The sequence below is a fragment of the Balaenoptera acutorostrata genome, chromosome 7 (genome assembly GCF_949987535.1).
Source record: "Balaenoptera acutorostrata chromosome 7, mBalAcu1.1, whole genome shotgun sequence".
Lineage (NCBI taxonomy): Eukaryota > Metazoa > Chordata > Mammalia > Artiodactyla > Balaenopteridae > Balaenoptera > Balaenoptera acutorostrata.
In genome coordinates, this window is record NC_080070.1 from 75,932,344 (window position 1) to 75,955,252 (window position 22,909).

Here is a 22,909-nt window from a genome sequence, read left to right on the forward strand (position 1 = left end):
AGAGGCCCGCACACCACGATGAAGAGTGGCCCCCGCTTGCCGCAACTAGAGAAAGCCCTCGCACAGAAACGAAGACCCAACACAGCCAAAAATAATAAATTAATTAATTAAAAAGAAAAAAAAGTATTTGTGTGGAAGAAAAAAATTTTTTAAAAACATGACACCATACAACTCCTAAAAGAGATCACAGGCAAAACATTCTCTGACATAAATCATACCAATGTTTTTTTAGGGCATTCTCCCAAGGCAATAGAAATAAAAACAAAAATAAACAAATGGGACCTAATCAAACTTACAAGCTTTTGCACAGCAAAGGAAACCATAAACAAAATGAAAAGACAACCTACAGAATGGGAGAAAATATTTGCAAATGATGCAACAAACAAGGGCTTAATTTCCAAAATATACAGACAGCTCATACAGCTCAATAATGAAAAAGCAAACAACCCAATCGGAAAATGGGCAGAAGACCTAAATAGACATTTCTCCAAAGAAGACATACAGATGGCCAATAGGCACATGAAAAGCTGCTCAACATCACTAATTATTAGAGAAAAGCAAATTAAAACTACAATGAGGTACCACCTCACACCAGTCAGGATGGCCATCATTAAAAAGTCTACAAATAACAAATGCTGGAGAGGGTGTGGAGAAAAGGGAAACCTCATACACTGTTGGTGGGAATGTAAATTGGTGCAGCCACTATGGAAAAGAGTATGGAGGTTCCTCAGAAAGCTAAAAATAGAATTACCTTATGATCCAGCAATCCCACTCCTGGACATATATCCAGACAAAACTCTAATTCAAAAAGATACCTGGACCCCTATGTTCATAGCAGCACTATTCACAATAGCCAAGGCATGGAAACAACCTAAATGTCCAGTGACAGATGAATGGATAAAGAAGATGTGGTACCTATATACAATGGAACACTACTCAGCCATAAAGAAGAACAAAATAATGCCATTTGCAGCAAAATGGATGCAACTAGAGATTATCATACTAAGTGATGTAAGTCAGAAAGAGAAGGACAAATACCATATGATATCACTTATATGTGGAATCTAAAATATGACACAAATGAACCTACCTACAAAACAGAAACAGACTCATCAACATAGAGAACAGACTTGTGGTTGCCAAGGGGAAGGGGGTTAGGGGAGGAATGGAGTGGGAGGTTGGGGTTAGCAGACATAAGCTATTATATATGGAATGGATAAACAACAAGGTCCTACTGCATAGCACAGAGAACTATATTCAGTGTCCTCTGATAAACCATAATGGAAAAGAGTATTAAAAAAAGAATGTGTATATATGTATAACTGAATCACTTTTCTGTACAGCAGAAATTAATACAACATTGGAAATCACCTATACTTCAATAAAAGAAGTGTTTAAAGACTGAGCATTATTCTCACAGAAATTCCATTACATGTTTAATAACTGCTGCTTTTGCATATTTTATAAAAACTTCATTAGTAAGTTTATCTCTGAAAATATTTTCATGTTATTTTTTAATATTTATTATTTTGTATTTTAATCAGTACCGTGGTGCTTTATGCCCATCTCAAAAATAATCCAATAGTGCCTCATTGAAGCATAAAAGTAAGATGGCAATAGCAACAAATCCAACAACTCAGAATAATTTAATAAAGAAAGATAAATAAAATAGCCCTCCAGTGAAATATAAATATGAGTCTTTCTCGGCAGAGGAAAATGAATATAGAGTGGAGTGGTTTCACATAAGGAACTGAAAAATAAAAGTGCATGTAGGAAATGCCATTATGGATAACTGAATGTTGCATTTTATTGTACAGGCATTCCATTTACCTCATCCTCTATAATGAAGCTTTGACAAAAAATAACATGAATTCCTCTATACTTTTGCTTCATTTTCTAAAAAAAGTACAGTTTTCCTCAAGTAAGCCAATTTAGTTTTTCCAGAATAATTGAATAATATTTTCCAATATAAAACTGATAAATTGTATCACTTAAACCAAAACTAACAAGACATCCTTCAACATGGCAGACTTCACAGCAAAAACAGGCACAAGTCATACTGTTGCTAACAGGCTAGTAAAACTAGCCACAAATATTAATAATATACATTTTGCTCAGCAACAAAACAAAACAAGTTTTGGCAGAAATCTTTGCCAAATGACAATAATGGATGTTGTCCAACATAAGTAGCATAATTTTTTTATTGCCATAGAGTTGATTTATAATATTATATTAGTTTCAGGTTTACAATATAGTGATTCAAAATTTTTATAGATTTTACTACATTTAACATTATTATAAAATATTGGCTATATTCCCTGTGTTGTATAACATACCTTTGTAGCTTATTTATTTTATACATAATAGTTTGTGCCTCGTAATCCCCTACCCTAATCTTGCCCTTCCACCCTTCCCTCTCCCCACCAGTAACCACTAGTTTGTTCTGTAAGTCTGTTACTATTTTGTTACATTTATTCATTTGTTTTATTTTTTTTAGATTCCACATATAAGTGATAACATACAGTATTTGTCTTTCTCTGAATTACTTCAGTAAGCATAATAACTACCTGGTCCATCTGTATTGTTGCAAATGGCAAAATTTCATTAATTTTTTATTGCTGAGTAGTACTCCATTGTGTGTATGTATGTATGTATATATATATGTGTGTGTGTGTATATATATATATGTATATATATACATATATATATATATACACACACACACATATATATATATATACCATGTCTTTATCCATTCATCTGTTGAAGTACGCTTAGGTTGCTTCCATATCTTGGCGATTATAAATAATGCTGCTCTGAACATTGGGGTGCATGTATCTTTTCAAATTAGTGTTTTCATTTTCTTCAACTACATAACCAAGAAAGGAATTACTGGATCATATGGTAGTTCTATTTTTAGCTTTTTGAGGAAACTCAATACTGTTTTCCACAGTGACTGCACTAATTTCCATGCTCAGAACAGGGTACAAGGGTTCCCCTTTCTCCACATCCTCACCAATATTTATTATTTGTGGCCTCTTTGATGATAGCCATGCTGACAGATGTGAGGAGATATCTCATTGTGGTCTTGATTTCCATTTCTCTGATTATTAACCATGTTGAGCATCTTTTCATGTGCCTTTTGGCCATCTCTATGTATTGTTTGGAAAAATGTCTATTCAGGACTTCTGCCAATTTTTTCATTGGGTTCCTTGTTCTTCTGATGTTGAGTTGTATGAGCTGTTTATATATGTTAGATATTAACCCCTTGTTAGCCATATCATACTCTTATTTCATGGGTTGTCTTTTCACTTTGTCAGTGGTTTCCTTTGCTGTGCAAAAGCTTTTAAGTTTAATTAGGTCCCATTTGTTTATTTTTCTTTTGTTTTCTTTGCCTTAGGAGACAGATCCAAAAAAATACTGCTATAATATATGTCAAAGAGTGTTCACCCTATGTTTTCTTCTAGGAGTTTATGGTTTCTGGTCTTATATTTAGGTCTTTAATCCATTTTGAGTTTATTTTTGTGAATGGTATGAGAAAATGTTCTAATTTCATTCTTTTGTCCAGTTTTTCCAGCATTAATTATTGAAGAGACTGTCTTTTACACACTGTATATTCTTGCCTCCTCTGTTGTAGATTAATTGACCTTAAGTGTGTAGGTTTATTTCTGGGCTCTCTATTCTGCTCCATTTATCTGTTTCTGTTTTTGTGCCAGTACCATACTGTCTTGATAACTGTAGCTTTGTAGTATAGTCTGAAGTCAGGGAGCCTGATTCTTCCAGCTCTGTTCTTCTTTCTCAAGATTGTCTTGGCTATTCAGGATCTTTTGTGTTTCCATACAAATTTTAAAATTATTTGTTCTAGTTCTGAGAAAAATGCCATTGGTATTCTGATAAGGATTGCATTGGATCTGTAGATTGCCCTGGGTGGTATGGTCATTTTAACAATATTAAAATGAACATGAACATAACGTATTTCAGTCCATGAACACAGCATATTTTCCCATCTGTGTTGTCTTCAGTTTCTTTCATCAGTGTCTTATAGTTTTCCAAGTACGGGTCTTTTACCTCCTTAGTTAGATTTACTCCTAGGAATTTTGTTCTTTTTGATGTGATTGTAAATGAGGTCATTTCCTTAATTTCTCTTTCTGATAGCTTGTTGTTAGTGTATAGATATGCAAGCAATTTCTGTATATTAATTTTGTATCTTGCAAGTTTACCAAATTCATTTATGAGCTGTCATAGTTTTTTGGTGGCATCTTTAGGGTTTTCTATGTATAGTGTCATGTCATCTGGAAACAGTGACAGTTTTACTTCTTCCTTTCCAATTTGGATTCCTTTTATTTCTTTTTCTTGTCTGATTACTATGGCTAAGACTTCCAATGCTATGTTGAATAAAAGTGCTAGGAGTGGGCATCCTTGTCTTACATCATAGAGGAAATGTTTTCAGATTTTCACCAGTGAGTATGGTGTTAGCTGTGGGTTTGTCATATATGGTCTTTATTATGTTGAGGTGTGTTCCTTCTATACCCACGTAGTGGAGAGTTTTTTTTTTTTAATCATAAATGGATGTTAAACTTTGTCAAACCCTTTTTCCACATCTATTGAGATAATCCTATGGTTTTTATTCTTCAGTTTGTTAATGTGGTGTATCACATTGATTGATTTGTGGATATTGAACCATCCTTGCATCCCTGGGATAAATCCCACTTGATAATGGTGTATGATCCTTTTAATGTATTGTTGGATTAAGTTTGCTAATATTTTGTTGAGAGTTTTTTAATCTATGTTCCTGTGATGTCAACCTGTAACATCTTTTTTGTGTGTGTGTTATTTTTGCCTGGTTTTGGTACGAGGGTGATGCTGGCCTTTTAGAATGCGTTTGGAAGCAGTCCTACCTCTGCAAATTTTGGCATAGTTTGAGAAGGATAGCGTTAATTCTCCTCTAAATGTTTGGTAGAATTCACCTGTGAAGTCATCTGGTCCTGGACTTTTGTTTGTAGGGAGTTTTTTTATTACTAATTTGATTTCATTACTGATAATTGGTCTGTTCATATTTTCTTTCTTCCTGGTTCAGTCTTGGGATATTGCATTTCTAAGAATTTTTCTTTTTCTTCTATGTCGTCCATTTTATTTGCATATATTTGTTCGTAGTAGTCTCTTATGGTATTTTGTATTTCTGTGGTGCTCATTGTAACTCCTTTTTCATTTCTGATTCTTTTGATTTGGAGCCTCTTTCTTTTTTTCTTGATCAGTCTGACTAAAGGTTTATCAATTTCGTTTATCTTTTCAAAGAACCATCTTTTAGTTTTATTGATTTTTTAAATTATTTTTTAGTCTCTATTTCATTTGTTTCTGCTGTGATCTTTATAATTTCTTTCCTTCTACTAACTTTGTGTTTAGTTTGTTCTTATTTTTCTCATTCCTTTAGGTGTAAGGTTAGGTTGGTTGTTTTTTTGTTTGTTTGTTTGTGTTTTTTTCTGAGGTTTTTCTTGCTTCCTGACATAGGCATGTGTTGCTATAAACGTCATTCTTAGAACTGATATTGCTCTGTCCCATAGATTTTGGGTCATTATGTTTTCATTTTCATTTGTCTCCAGTTTTGTTTTGTTTTTTAATTTCTTCCTTGATTTCATCAGTGACACATTGGTTGTTTAGTAGCATTTTGTTCAGCCTCCATGTGTTTGTGTTTTTTGTGTTTGTGTTTGTATTTTTTACATTTGTTTCCTGTGATTTACTTCTAATCTCATAGTGCTGTGGTTGGAGAAGATGCTTGATATGACTTCAATTTTCTTAAATTTACTGAGGCTTGTTTTTTTGGCCTAGCATGTGATCTGTCCTGGAGAGTGTTCCATGTGCGCTTGAAAAGAGTGTGTATTCTCCTGCTTTGGGGTGGAATGTTCTGTATGTATCTGTTAAGTCCATCTGCTCTACTGTGTCCTTTAAGGCCATGGTTTCTTTATTGATTTTCTGTCTGAATGATCTGTCCGTTGATGCAAGTGGGATATTAAAGTCTGCTACTATTATTGTGTTACTGTCAGTTTCTCCCATTATGTCCATTAATATTTCCCTTGTGCATTTAGGTGCTTCTTTGTTGGGTGCATATGTATTTACAATTGATATATCTTCTTCTTAGATTGATTCCTTGATCATTATGTAACGTCCTTCTTTGTCTCTTGTTACAGTCTTTGTTTTAAAGTGTATTTTGTCTGTATAATTATAGCTACCCCAGCTTTCTTTTGATTTCCATTTGCATGAAATACCTTTTCCATCACCTCACTTTCAGTCTGTGTGTGTCTTTAGATCTGAGGTAAACATCTTATAGGCAGCATATACAGCATAAAATTTTGAAGAGCACTATAATTTGGTGAAGTAGCCAGGTACAGAATACAAAGTATTTAACTAATAAAGCAGACACACCCATCAGAACAGATGCCAGCTATAAGGAAGTGATACAGAACTACCGATGTGCGTTAGCTTGCATCCTAGCAGATATTTTACTTTTCTTCTGTATAGAGTATGAATCATTTCTTGATAATTGTTTGATACATCTATGGAGGAGATGTGCTTGACAATTTTTTGTTGTTTTTTATCATTAAGTACCTTAGCATTCTGTTTAGAATTTTTGTCCCAAGATTAGTCTGGACACTGTTCCCCTTAACAGGCCTAATTAATCAATAGATAGGTTAAAAATTCAGGACTTTACAAGATAGACATCATCAGAAGGGTTTTCAAAGTAACCTTTTATCTACTCAAAATAATTTTAAGTCATTAATCAGTTTTTACCCACCCTGGTTTCTCAGCTGTCTGCTCTAAGTTCCCTTGATTTGAATCATTCATGTTTCCGTTAGTAGAGTTGCCTCTTTTTAGAAGGAAAAAACAGAAAGTAGTTTGTGTCAAGCTTCCTGGACTTAATTAGATCTTCTTCACCAAATTTAGTAAGCTACCTCCCTCTTTTATTTACATCTGAGGTGACTGAAAGAGATGACAGCCAATTACAACCATTACAACTTTTACTTTCTCATTTGGGGCACTGAGAGACAGTTCCCCTATGTTCTTTAACAGAAATATTACAAAACAGTTAGTATGCAAAATTTCTCATGATATGGAAAAAGATATATAGCCTGAAGAACACCTCATACATTTATTCCATCCTTATTATGTATGTAACATACATAAATGATGTCCTAGCAAGGAAATGACTCAGCCCTACGGTTCCACCTTTTCCTTCTTGGGTTTGTCATATTCATCTTCTTCCAGAAGAAATGAGGATCAGTCAATGGCAAATGGTCATTGCAAGGCAGAGTTACCAAAAGATCCCCTGGCTCACCATGCTAATGGAAAAGAGAGCTTTGTTTTGTTTTATTTTAATTATTTATTTGAGAACCATGATATGGACTGGAAAGTGTTTGATAGGCACCCATGCCATGTGCAACAAGAAAGGATATCGGTACATAAATAAAAGATTTACCCAAGTGCCAATCCCTAGGCTGCTTTCTCAGTAAAGAAGAGCAGGAAGGTATGTCTCCAGATCTTAATTCATAGTTAAGGGAAATAATGAAAATTGTGAATGGGATCAAAGTTTAGCCTCTTTTCAGCATGCTGAGCAAAGAGATGGATAGCAATTTCAAGGCTCTGCTTTTTTACATTTAAATACACTGGCTTTTGAGAGGACATGAGAGATTAGATAATAACCTTTCCTCGTGACTTGACAAAACAAGTAAAGCCCATTTCTGTGATTTTAAAGGTTTTGTTCATGTGGTATAACTCTGCAACTTACTCTCAATTTTCTCAGCAATAATATACACCTACTGTTATTATAATTATTATTAATTAGAGAAAGCCAACATAGTAACATGTTAATAGTTGGTTAATCTAGATGAAGATTAAATGGTTATTCATTGTACTTTACTTGTGGTTTTCACATACTTTTTAAATTAAAAAGTTGAGGAAAAAAACTCATGAGCCCAAAACAATTGGTGTCTGTTAAACATCCCTAATCAAGGTTCTATGATGCTTTATTCTTTGACTTAATCATATTTCCATTGAGAGCACATTGTATGTTAGAACAGGCTATTTTGGTGCACTTTGTGATTGGGATGTACTGTAGAATGGGGCAGGAGCCTCTAACTGTAACCTGGTTACTTTTTAGAGTGGATCCAGATTTTAACAGAAAATTCCAGTCGAGCTTTTTTTTTTTAATATTTATTTATTTGTTTGTTTGCACTGGGTCTTAGTTGGTACTCACTGGCTCCTTAGTTGTGGCACATGGGCTCCTCAGTTGTGGCATGCAAACTCTTAGTTGCTGCATGCATGTGGGATCTAGTTCCCTGACCAGGGATTGAACCCAGGCCCCCTGCACTGGGAGCACAGAGTCTTAACCACTGCACCACCAGGGAAGTCCCCAGTCACACTTTTGTGAATACAAAAATTATAGATTATTTTTGCCCTTTTTTCAGAAAACACAAAATTTCAAGTACAATGCACACTATTAGGTCAAATATGAGCAAATTCAAAGTAAATGCTCATAACTTTCTTATTATATAAATAAAAATCAATCAAATGTGCAAACATATATACTTATACATAGAATAGCCTTGGAAGAGTAAAAAGAAGCTGGTATTGGTGTTGCCTCCAGAGAAGGAAATTGAGTAGCTAGAAAACACTATCACCTCCTTGACGTTTTTGTATTATGTGAATGTAACAAATTTAAAAAATAATTAAAAGCAAAGAAAAAATAGTAGATCACCACTGGGCCAGAGGCCCACAGAATCAAAATACAGTGTAGGCAGCTTTTATGAGGCTTGAGGCTTATATAATTTGCAGAGAGGGGAGGGTCACTTTAAGAAAAGGTATACAAATTTACACATGAATGTAAATATCATGAAAAATTATAAAACCTTACAAATTTTATGATGCTAAGAGATAATACAAATATTTCTAAATCTAAAAATATTATAATATTTTAATTAAGTGCTGATCTTAGTCAGTTTGGGCTGCTCTCTATTAAAATACCACAGACTGGGTAGCTTATAAACAGCAGAAATTATTTCTAACAGTTTTAGAGGCTGGGAAGTCCAAGATCAAGATGTCAGCATGGTGGACTTCTGGTGAGAGCCCCTTACTGGTTCAAAGCCAGCACTTCCTGGCTGTGTCCTCACATGGTAGAAGGGGCTAGAGAACTCTGTACGGTTTCTTTCATAGGAATACTAATCCATTCACAAGGGCTCTACCCTCATGACATAATCACCACCCAAAGGCCCACCTCTTAATACCATAACAGTGGACATTAGGATTTCAACATATGAATTTAGAGGAGATGCAAATATTTAGACTGTACCAGTGTCTCACACATCTTTAACTTAACTGTACACAGAAGTAATTGTCAACCTCGTATATATATATAACCCATTAGACACATACCAAATGTGTCCCCAACTCAACTTCCTTTTAGCAGGTTCCCCAAAAATGCTCACAACCACTCCAAAAATATGCAATAAAACAGGAAGTGTGAAGAAGGGAAGTCTGAGTGGAAAGAGACAGCCATATTGAGCAATTATAATTAAAATAATTTCTGGATATTTATACAAGTGGATTGTTGGGAGCAACCGAATGCCAGCAGTTATATCGATGATAATTCATCCCCAAAGAGAATTCTATAGTGAAAATAGAATGGAAATATGAGTTCAAAGAGAATAAGGAACAATGTAAAATTGCTGGCTACTGAAGAAAATCTTGTTCATGTATTTTAAATGGATAATGATGGTATCAAATCTGTGTGGTATTTAAATAATCTTTTATACTTTTAAATGTGCTGTAAAAGTTTTAATTTTTAAAATGCCAGTTAAAGTATGCTAAAAATTACATGCTTTAAAAATGTTTAAACTTCTCATGGAAATTCTTAGGTATTAGTTTTTAAATGTTCAAGGAGCATACGATTTTTCGAAATTACTTTAGGATGTACATGAACAAAAATGTCTAAAGACCAGTGCCCTAGGTTCTCTAAGCTTTTTGCCTGTACAGAGCAATTCATTGGTAATCTGTCAACCTGGATAAAACTAGTTCCCCAAAGAAATTTCACAGAGCCACAAGTTAACACTTTATGCACTTCATTAGTAAGATTAAAATTTAGTGGGATAAAATTGTCCTCCCCTTAAAGAAACTTTTGAATGTCTTTTATTATGCCAAATTAGACCCCTATGGAATATATACCTCCCAAAGTAAAAGGTAGGGAAGTTTGTTCCTCTTGTTACACAGGTATGATCCATAACATATCAATTTCATTTTCCACTGGATGTCCCCAAAGTACAGAATCAAATTTAGCACTGAATTTAAATAGTTTCCATTATACCAGGTGTTCTTAACACCTAATTATTCCTTGGTCACCTCATTTGTTACTTACATTGTACCTACTTTATTTATCTTAATGATTTTATGGTTTTATTGTACCTATGAGTGAATGGATTGCTTTCTTTCTTTGACCTTTAACTCACCCACTTTTTAAATAATACACAAACTAGCTTGGATAAATTCAGTTGAACTAAGCAAATCATCAGCCTGAAACAAAGAGAATTGAAATATTCAGTTTAGATGATGGTATTACTAACAGCTAGATACAGTCATAAGAGTACCAAATTAGCACTGTATTTCTTTTTTTTTTTTTTCTTTAACATCTTTATTGGAGTATAATTGCTTTACAATGGTGTGTTAGTTTCTGCTTTATAACAAAGTGAATCAGCTATACATATACATATATCCTCATATCTCCTCCCTCTTGTGTCTCCCTCCCACCCTCCCTATCCCACCCCTCTAGTTGGTCACAAAGCACTGAGCTGATCTCCCTGTGCTATGAGGCTGCTTCCCACTAGCTATCTATTTTACATTTGATAGTATATGTAAGTCCATGCCACTCTCTCACTTCGTCCCAGCTTACCTTTCCCCCTCCCCATGTCCTCAAGTCCATTGTCTACATCTGCTTCTTTATTCCTGTCCTGCCCCTAGGTTCTTCAGAAGCATTTTTTAGCATTGTATTTCTTAAATAGAAACTTAAATGACTAAAATTATTACATTTTTCTCTTCTGACTGATAATTCAATTAATTATTCCTATTTTGTGACCAAAAATTAAGGGATTAGAATTAAGGCAAATGAGAAAATTACCAATATTATCAAAACGGAAGCAGTAGCCACCTAGACACATGTTATGATTTTTTTAAATTAATAGCAATAAGCCAAAATTATAGCTAGCAGCCCAGTCTTAGTAAATGCAAGAAAGAAATTACCCGGGAAGTAACTATATTATCAAACAGTAAATGATATTAAGTTCTAAAATATTTTGCAGAGCTACTTAAAATAATTAAATACAATCAGAGTTATATTCACAAAACATTACAGAGGTTCTTTTAATTTAGGAAATGAATATATTTGTGATAACCCCTTTGAAGGTAATATTTCATATAATGAATTGATTCCCTTTATTTAAATTATTTATTTAAATATGTATTTGTGAGAGAAAAAGAGTTCACTCAGTGGACTCTATTGAAAAATTTAATAAAGGAAGAAATTAAGTGGAGGGCATACCAGTGATGATTTCACACAGAAATTATCATCTCCATCTGTAGTTTACCTGAAAATTTCAATAAAGTGTTACTGATTCTTTAAAACTACAACAATAAAAATAACAGTAAAATACCACTTTAGCTACTCTTGTGTACCATCACAATGGCAGAGTGTAGGTCAAAAATCTTAAATTTTCTTCTAGAAGATTCAATTTTATCTATGTCTTAGGTAACTCTCAGTCTAGTATATAAGCTGTTTTAAGCAGATCAAGTCATCCTGACCTGCTATAGGGAGTGTCTCTCTTCAGGAATCACCCAGTGCTTATAAAGAGGTTCCTATTCAAGAGTATAAATATTCCATTTGATCTTTTGTTTTTCACAAAGAATTCACCATGAAAATTTTTATGCCCTTCTTATTCCCTTGCAAAAATAATTTAAAATGTTAATTGAAAGGAGAGTTCCTCATTCCCTATTTTAGAGCACTACCTCTTTTAAATCTTTCTCCTATAATTTAAACGTGTGCAGTGTGTCTCTACTACAGCAATGGTATGCCTTATTTCATTCATCTATTGCTGGTAAAGTGCTTTCATAGGCAAAATTTCATACTTCAAAATTGCTTGTCTTCTCATTGCCCTAGGTAGTTCTGTGGAAGCTTATTTTAAAATATGCTGCCAGCCTCAATTAACTGGACCAGAACATTGTAAAACAAAGCATGTTGACCATCATCCAGTTCTACAAGGAACAAGTCATTAGCCACTGTGGTCACTGACCTACAGTATACCCTGAAGGGTAATCAGGATGAAGAGCTGGATGAGGCACTCTGTGCTTTGGGAAAACACAAAAAACAGGCCCTTAGGTAGGTATATCTATTTCAGGAAAATGTTTTATGGTCCCGGATTCTTGCATCTTCCCATACTTTTAAAATTACTAAAATCATGAACGGAAATATATGTTTCTCATGACTAGTAGCAACCTTCTACTGAGATATAAGCTGGATTGCAATTACTCCTTGACTAAAATCACAGGTATACTGGCCTCTCCTCCTGCCTCCTCAGAGCAGTTCCTCAGAGCTCTCTGAAAGGCTGTGTCCTGGGCCATAATCCTCAGTGAGGTCCCCAAATAAAACTGAAATTGACAGCTCTCACATTATGTGTGTGTGTGTGTTTTAATTTCAGTTGACGGTTTTGGCTACCACAAAGGGAACCAGAGCAGACTTCTGTCCTTCACCTGAACTCTACAAGGATCCAAAGCCTTGGTACCAACAAGGGCCCCTTGTGTCCATCCACCTCCTTGGCAAGTCTAGACTAATTAGGTGAGTCTTTCCTGATCTCAAATCTCCTGTCTTGGTGGATGATCCTGAGTTTTATTCAGTGGTAGTTAAAAAGGTACCTGACTTCTCAGTTGGAATATACTGAGAAAGTGCTCAGTTGAAAGACACTGGGAAGGTTTGAATTGGGTGATTAGGTAAGGAGCTGCCTTTCCTTGAATTAACTCCTTTAACAGAGTTTGTCAGAATAAAAGTGAAAATACCATAAGAGAGCCCTTAGCTCCAAAGATAAGGTACACAACTCCTCCCAGCTGGTTATGCTGGTTATGGCTTTCTCAGGCTACTGAGAAATTTTACAGGAGTGGTGAAGGCAAGTCCTCATCCTGTGTAGCAGTCCCATAGGGAAACCCACTCTTAATTTAAAAACTAACTCATGGACTAGCTACATGTAAAAGAATGAAATTAGAACACTTCCTAACACCATACACAAAAATAAACTCAAAATGGATTAAAGACCTAAATGTAAGGCCAGACACTATCAAACTCTTAGAGGAAAACATAGGCAGAACACTCTATGACATAAATCACAGCAAGATCCTTTTTGACCCACCTCCTAGAGAAATGGAAATAAAAACAAAAATAAACAAATGGAACCTAAAGAAACTTAAAAGCTTTTGCACAACAAAGGAAACCATAAACAAGACAAAAAGACAATCCTCACAATGGGAGAAATTATTTACAAATGAAGCAACAGATAAAGGATTAATCTCCAAAATATACAGGCAGCTCATGCAGCTCAATATCAGAAAAAACCCAATCCAAAAATGGGTGGAAGACCTAAGTAGACATTTCTCCAAAGAAGATATATACATTGCCAATGACCACATGAAAGGATGCTCAACATCACTAATCATTAGAGAAATGCAAATCAAAACCACAATGAGGTATCACCTCACACTAGTCAGAATGGTCATCATCAAAAATTCTACAAACAATAAATGCTGAAGAGGGTGTGGAGAAAAGGGAACCCTCTTGCACTGTTGGTGGGAATGTAAATTGATACAACCACTATGAAGAAGAGCATGGAGGTTCCTTAAAAAGCTAAAAATAGAACTACCATATGACCCAGCAATCCCACTACTGGGCATATACCCAGAGAAAACCATAATTCAAAAAGAGTAATGTACCACAATGTTCATTGCAGCACTATTTACAGTAGCCAGGACATGGAAACAACCTAAGTGTCCATCGACAGATGAATGGATAAAGAAGATGTGGCACATATATACAATGGAATATTACTCAGCCATAAAAGGAAATGAAATTGAGTTATTTGTAGTGTGGTAGATGGACCTAGAGACTGTCATACAGAGTGAAGTAAGTCAGAAAGAGAAAAACAAATACTGTATGCTAACACATGTATATGGAATCTAAAAAAAAAAATGGTTCTGATGAACCTAGGGGAAGGACAGGAATAAAGACACAGGCATAGAGAATGGACTTGAGGACATGGGGAGGGGGAAGGGTAAGCTGGGACTAAGTGAGAGAGTGGCATGGACATATAGACACTACCAAATGTAAAATAGATAACTAGTGGGAAGCAGCCACATAGCACAGGGAGATCAGCTCGGTGCTTTGTGATGACCTATAGGGGTGGGATAGGGAGGGTGGGAGGGAGACGCAAGAGGGAGGGGATATGGGGATATAAGTATGCATACAGCTGAATCACTTTGTTATACAGCAGAAACTAACACAACATTGTAAAGCAATTATACTCCAATAAAGATGTTAGAAAAAAATAAAATAAAATAATAATATTAAATGAATAAATAAAAGAAAAACTCACTCATATGGAGATGCACGTATGAGGATGAACCATCCAGTGCTCTGAGCACCTGTGGCAGTTTCAGACTCTGAAGGGAGAAACCGAGACATGTAAAAGCACTGAGAGGACTCTAGAGTGATGCCTAGAGGAGTTGAGCCACATAGTTTTCAATAGTAATTTTATCCTGACAAACCACCTTTCAACTGGGAAATGAAGGCTCTAAATGAAAACAAAAAGGAGCACTAGATAACCTCTAACTAACACCCCAACTGGATTTATGTACATAAGGAACTTATACTTGCACATACTTACTTAATTTGGAGCTAAAGGAAACCCTCCTCTGAAATGGCCAACATGGAACTCTTTTTCATGTTCCAAAACCAGCTTTTGCATGCACAGTTACAGAAAGCCAGCCTGATAAAGTATCTTTCCAAAATTTTGACCCAAAGGGAACAGAAGTTTTTCTAGGAGGAGCTTGTATTTCTCACCCTGTGTCTTTGATATGTAAATGTTCTACTAGGTCAGGGAACTCTTGTCTATATCATCTCCAATTCCTGATCCTGGGGGGAAAAAAGGGAACAGAGGCCTATTTAAATGCAAACAAATAAACTTAACTTCCAAGTGTTATAAACTAATGAGTTGTATATTGTAGTACCTGATTCATGACTAAGTTTTAAAATGAAGCTATGAGACATTAGTTGTGTCTGTCCATATGTCTGTGTGTACATGGTAGATAAAACATGTCTTTACCTTTGGATGGTACTGCCAAAATTAATTTGTAAATGAGCTATATTTAACTGGCTTAAAGGAAATTAAGCACTTATATAAATTCTCAAGTATATTATAGAAACTGACCCAAATGAATTTCAGGTTCACATGATTTGGGAAATATGCAGTATTAAATTAATATTTAGTATTAAAGTTAGATTAAGCTTGTTGGTTTAATTAATACAGATATGTCTTTAGAGTCATCAGCATTAAGTATAATACTATTGTTTAATCTAGGTTTAATAAAAGTTAAGTAAGATCTTATTATCTATGTACAAAATTTGTCAGCAAGAAAAATAACTTGGTTTGATGAAACTTTCATAAGTAAATTAAATGTAAATGAGGTAAGAGTTTTTAGGCAAACTCCTCAAGCATAATTATGTTTTATGGTATGTCTACTTAAAAATTGTTTCTCCATATTTTTAGTAACTTGAAACTTTAGAGTTTTGCTAAATTATGGATGTTTCTTGAATATCTAGATCATTCCCAAATAAACTAAGATACTAAAACATTAATTCCTGAACATAGACTTCTTTTACAGAGAAATTAAAGATATTTGAACTATTAATAAATATGGGGACTTCCCTGGTGGTCCAGTGGTAAAGAATCCTCCTTACAATACAGGGCATATAGGTTCTATCCCTGGTCAGGGAGCTAAGCTCCCACATGCTGTGGGGCAACTAAGCCCGCGCGCCACAACTACTGAGCTCGCGTGCCTCAACAAGAGAGCCCGCATACCATAAACTACAGAGCCCATGTGCTCTGGAACCCACGCACCACAGCTACAGGAGCCCATGTGCCCTGGAGCCTGTGCACCACAACTAGAGAGAGAAAAACCTGCACGCCACAACTACAGAGAAGCCCTGCCACAACGAAGATCCCGCATGCTGTAACTAAGACCTGACGCAGCCAAAAATAAATTAAATAAATAAATAAATAAATGTTTTTAAAAATAACATAAAAATAAATAAGTAAATAAATAAGTTTGGTGCCATACTGTAATATTTTCTATAAGGAAGCAAATGTTAAATAAATGAAAGCAAATTTTTTTAGAAATTATAAGTAGTATTTCTAAGTTTGCCATTCTACAGAATACTAATGTAAAACATAGTTCATAATTGCTTACTTAATTTTCACTAGAAATTAAGGTTTTTAAAGGTTGAGGATTTGAATTAAAATATATAATTAAAACTACTAAAAATTAATAAGAAAAATATCTTTATATGCAAGGAAAAAAGAAGGTATAAGGAAAGTACATGCATTTTACCAAGGGAAAAGAGAATAATTTTGTCCTAAAGAGAGGTTAAAAGAGAGAGAGAAAAGGAAAGCATAGGACAAAATTTGAAGGCAAAAAGAAGTTATAGGAGGTTTATGGAAAAGGAACTCTGAGGAAAGAGTTTTGCACATGCTCAGGACTAAGATTTGAACAAGTTTAATTGATAAATAAATTTTAATATTAAAGGTAAGATGGTGCAAAATCAAAATTTGGTTTTCTCTCTGTTAAGAGGACAAAGTTTTCTTGCAATACTGATCTGCTTTTGATAACAGATTGTAAGGTGTCTTTACCTTTTAAGCAATCTGTTGTAACCATCTATATTTGCTTTTTGAAATCTTTTATTGTCACTTTGATTTAGTGAATAAGTATTGTTTCACAATATCCTATGGTCCTATTTGACCAAGTGTTTTAAAACCTTTTGATGTCTTCAACAAATTTCCCCAAATCAAATTCTAAATGAGGTTCTTTTGAACTCTAGCTAACTTTGGGATGCATCAGAGGGCCCCTGAAACATCTCAAAGAGAGATGTTAAACTAATTAGTCTTATTTGGTATGTTAAATTACACGGGAAGCATTGTCAAATGAGCAGTGATAAACGTTTTTAGAGTATATTGTATGGGTAAATATCATTATTATTGATGTTCTAGAAATTACATGAAATTTCTAAAATATGAATATGTACTGGTGTAAAGTTATCGGTCATAATTCTAGTTATTATTTTAATATTGAATGTCACAAAAATAACTCAAATTTCTTTGACAATTGCAGTCTACACAGATCTTTAACCATGCCATTTTAAGTGTTGTGATTATGGAGTTGTTATCTTACTCTAATGCTTTTGCAAAAAATGCTTCATCTTCAAGAAAGGACTTTTTGACAAGTACAGGTTTCTGATAACTTTCAGATCATATCACTGACCTAGGTAAGAAATTAAAGAATTCTAACAGGAAACTTTATTGCTTCATAAAGCTGTTAACAAGAGATTGAGATCAACAAGTACGACTTTTTGTCTGGAACATTACTAGCTGTTAATCTTTGTTTTCCACATATAAGGAAACCTTTCCTGTTAAGCTAACTATGACTTACAGCAGTTTGTTAAATTATGCCTTTGTAAGCAGAATTGAAACATTTATGTTTTCTCTCTACATAATCCCTTCAGAATTTGGAAACTCTTAGTGAGTTTTCTTATTTTCATAGGAATATAGCTATTTGCATTAGTTTAATAGGAATATGAATCCTTATAACAAGACATAATTGGAAACATTTATTATATTACCAAGGCTTTGATTGGAATGTCAAATTTGAGAGAGACACATGTAGACTTAGATATAACCAGATGGCCTTAAAGAACTAGGGTAACTTTATGGAGCCAATAAAGGCCCTTGGGGAGCAACCCAGTACCTTGCTTATAGGGTTCCCAGCAGACCTACCAGGTGAATAAGGAAGGGCACTTTCTGGAAGCTTCAGGAAGCTCAAGATATTTTGGACCTGGAGAAGAGAAGAGTTCACCGAAATTTGTAGGTATTACAGGCAAATCTTATAGCAAGTCCTTGGCATGGCTTTCCTGGTCTTGAGAGGTCTTTTTAGAGATCAATCTGAATTCATTGCTGAGCTCTAATAGTTTTCTGGTAGCATCTTTAGGATTTTCTATGTATGGTATCATGTCATCTGCAAACAGTGACAATTTTACTTCTTCTTTTCCAATTTGGAAAAGTTTGAGAAGGGTAAGTGTTAACTCTTGTCTAAATGTTTCATAGAATTTACCCGTGGAGCTATCTGCTCCTGGACTTTTGTTTCTAGGGAGTTGTTTTTTTTTTTTTTTTTCTGATTCAATTGCATTACTAGTAATAGGTCTCTTCATATTTTCTTTCTTGCTGGTTCAGTCTTGGGAGATTGCACATTTCTAAGAATTTGTCCATTTCTTCAAGGTTGGCCATTTTATTCACATACAATTGTTCATAGTAGTCTCTTATGATCTTTTGTATTTCTGTGATGTTGGTTGTACTTTCTCCTTTTTCATTTCTGATTTTATTGATTTGGGGCCTCTCTCTTTTTTCTTGATCAGTCTGGCTAAAGGTTTATCAATTTTGTTTCTCTTTTCAGAGATCCTTTGACCTTTATCCTTAGTCGCTTATAACAGAAGTAAAACTGTCACTGTTTGCAGATGACATGATACTATACATAGAAATCTTGAAGACACCACCAAAAAAACTACAACTCATCCATGAATTTGATAAATTTGTAGGATACAAAATTAATATAAAGAAATCTGTTTCACTTATATACACTAACAATGAACTATCAGAAGGAGAAATTAAGGAAACAGTCCCATTTACCATCACATCAAAAAGGATAAAATATCTAGGAGTAAACCTACCTAAGGTAGTAAAAGACATGTACTTGGAAAACAATAAGACACAAATGATAGAAATTGAAGACAACACAAACAGATGGAAAGATATATTGTGATCATGGATTGGAAAAATTAATATTGCTAAAATGACCATACTATCCAAGGCAAACTATAGATTCAATGCAATCCCTATCAAAATACCAAGGGCATTTTTCACAGAACTAGAACAAATAATTTTAAAATTTATGCAGAAACACAAAAGACCCCAATAAGCAAAACAATCTCAAGAAAGAAGAACAGAGCTGGAGGAATCACACTCCCTGACTTCAGACTATACTACAAAGCTACAGTCATCAAAACAGTATGGTACTGGCACAAAAACAGACACATAGATCAATGGAACAGGATAAAGAGCCCAGAAATAAACCCATGCACTTATGGTCAATTAATCTATGACAAAGGAGGCAAAAATATACAATGGAGAAAAGATTGTCTCTTCAGTAAGTGGTGCTGGGAAAACTGGACAGCTACAGCTATATGTAAAAGAATGAAATTAGAACATCTTCTCACACCATATACAAAAATAAACAGATTAAATATCTAAATGTAAGACTGGAAACCACAAACTCCTAGAGGAAAACAAAGGCAGAACACTCTTTGACATAAATCGCAGCACTATTTTTTGGATCCATCTCCTAAGGCAAAGGGAAAAAAGCAAAAATAAACAAACAGGACCTAATTAAACTTTAAAAGCTTTTGCCCAACAAAGGAGACCATTGACAAAATGAAAAGACAACCTACTGAATGGGAGAAAATATTTGCAAATGATATAACCGATAAGGGGTTAATATCCAAAAATACATAAAGAGTTTATACAACTCAACATAAAAAAAAAACCCCAATTTAAAAATGGGCAGAAGACCTGAATAGACATTTTTCCAAAGAGGACATTCAGATGGCCTACAGGCACATGAAAAGATCCTCAACACTGTTGAGGATGCATCAATGCAAATTAAAATCACAGTGAGATATCACCTCACATCTGTCAGAATGTCTATCTTCAAAAAGAACATAAATAACAAATGTTGGCAAGGGTGTGGAGAAAAGGAAACCCTCATATACCGTTAATGGGAATGTAAGTTGGTGTAGCCAATGTGGAAAACAATATGGAGGCTTCTCAAAAAACTAAAAATAGAACTACCATATGATCTAGGAATTCCACTCCTGGGTATATATCTGAGGAAAACAAAAACACTAATTTGAAATGATCCATGCACCCCAGTGTTGATAGCAGCATTATTTACAATTGTCAAGATATGGAAACAACCTAAGTGTCCATCAGCAGATGAATGGATAAAGAAGTAATATATATGTATACAATGGAATACTACTCAGCCATTTGCAACAACGTGGATGGATTTGGAGGGTATTATGCTACGTGAAATAAGTCAGACATAGGAAGACACATAGTGTATGATATCACTTATATGTGGAATCTAAAAAATAAAATTAGTGAATATAACAAAAGGAAACAAACTCACAGATATAGGAAACAAACTGGGGGTTACCAGTAGGGGGAGGGGCAAGATAGGGGTAGAGGATTAAGACGTACAAACTATTATGTATAAAATAAGCCACAAGGATATAGTCTACAGCACAGGAAATATAGCCAATATTTTATAATAACTATAAATGGACTATAAGCTTTAAAATTTTTGAATCACTATGTTATACACTTGTATCTTACATAATATTGTATTGGGTTGGCCAAAATGTTCATTCGGGTTTTTCCGTACCATCTTACAGAAAAACCCAAATGAACTTTTTCGCCAACCCAATATATCAGCTGTACTTCAGTTTTTTAAAAAGAGAATTTTTCTTGTCAGGAAAATTTTTTAAATGGGGTAACTTTCAGAAATCCCCTCCCAAGGATGGGATATGGTTACTAGTGGAATCAATCATGTAATTAGAGGGCTGTAACTTTTGTCCCTACCCTCTCACCTCTGAAGAGGCAGAAAAAATGAGTTTGAATTGATATTTACTGGCGAAGATTTAACCAATCATGCCTCTATAATGAAGCCTCCATAAAAATGCAAAAGAATGGGTTCACAGATCTTCTGGAATGCTGAACACATGGAAGGTACTGGGCAGGTGGTTTGCCTGGACAGGCCACGGGGGCCCCATGTGCTGTTAAAGAGAATCGGAACCAGACAGTAAGTTAAAGCAGTAAAATAGATTTTTTTTTTTAATGACATTTTTTGCCCTTATATTTTCGCTTTTTTTTTTTTTTAATATTTATTTTTATTTATTTTATTTATGGATGTGTTGGGTCTTCGTTTCTGTGCGAGGGCCTTCTGTAGTTGCGGCAAGTGGGGACCACTCTTCATCGCGGTGCGCGGGCCTCTCACCGTCGCGGCCTCTCCCGTTGTGGAGCACAGGCTCCAGACGCGCAGGCTCAGCAATCGTGGCTCACGGGCCCAGTTGCTCCGCGGCACGTGGGATCCTCCCAGACCAGGGCTCGAACCCGTGTCCCCTGCATTGGCAGGCAGACTCTCAACCACTGCGCCACCAGGGAAGCCTCAGTAAAATAGATTTTATTCAAAAAATTATTGCATATGTCTTTGTCAATCCCAGTCTCCCAATTTATCATACTACTATATATAAAATAGTTAACTAATAAGGACCCACTGTATAGCACAGGAAACTCTACTCAATACTATGTAATGACCTATATGGGAAAAGAATTTTAAAAAGAGTGGATATATGTATACATATAACTTATTCACTTCGCTGTACAGCAGAAACTAACACAATACTGTAAATCAACTATACTCCAATAAAAATTAATTTAAAATAAATAACAAAAAGTTAAAAAAAAACTATTTCAGTAGGAAAAGAGAGATTCCAGTATAGAGCTGGAATTAATTCCAAATAATATAACCAGAACAAGTGTAGATTTATAACCAAGGAGCAAGTTTGGGGACGGGGCATTGGTAGATGGAAAATTACTAAGAGGAGACATCAAGTCTGGGGGAGTCTGGCTGAAATGACTTAACAGGACTCTTGCTGAGGGCAAGCCAGGCTGATCAGATATCACCTGGGGGGATGGCGGGGATGAGAAGTTTAATTGGATATTAAGGGTAGATAATTCTTGCTAAACTGATTTAGCAGGATTCTTGCTAAAACTGGATTCTATAAGGAAGTACAGGGATGGGCCTTGATGGAGAGAGAGTTTAGGGGAGCCTGACTAAAGTTTGGCCAGGTAAAGAGCCTTTTAAACCCCTTCCCCTGTACTTTGTCCTGTGCATCTCTTGCATCAGGATCTTCTTCTGTAGCCTTTGAAATATCTTTTGTAAAAATCGGCAATGGTAAGTAAAGTGTTTCCCCGAGTTCTGTGGCCAGCCCATTCTAGGAAATAATTGAACCTGAGGAGCGGGTCATGGAAATCTCTGTGTTATAGCCAGTCAGAAGGTCAGAAGCCCGGGTGACAACCTGGCCTTGTGTTTGTCATCTGACATGGGGTTAAGGAACAGTCCTGTGGGACTGAAGCCATAATCTATGGGATCTGATGCTAACTCCAGGTAGATAGTGTCAGAATTTGAGTTAAATTGTAAAACACCAGCTGGTGTTTGGAGAATCAGAGCATTGCTTGGTATGGGAGAAAAGTCCACGCACATTTGGTGAACAGAAGGGTCAGAAGTGAAGTATTCCATAGAGGCGAGATACAGGGATGTTTTTTCCCTATGGAGCAGTTAACTTCAGGAACAATGTAATCAGGACTTTTTAGCAACGATAGAAACCCAACTTAAACTAGCTTACTTAAAATAGAAATGTGTCGGCTCAAATAATTCAGAAGGACTTGTA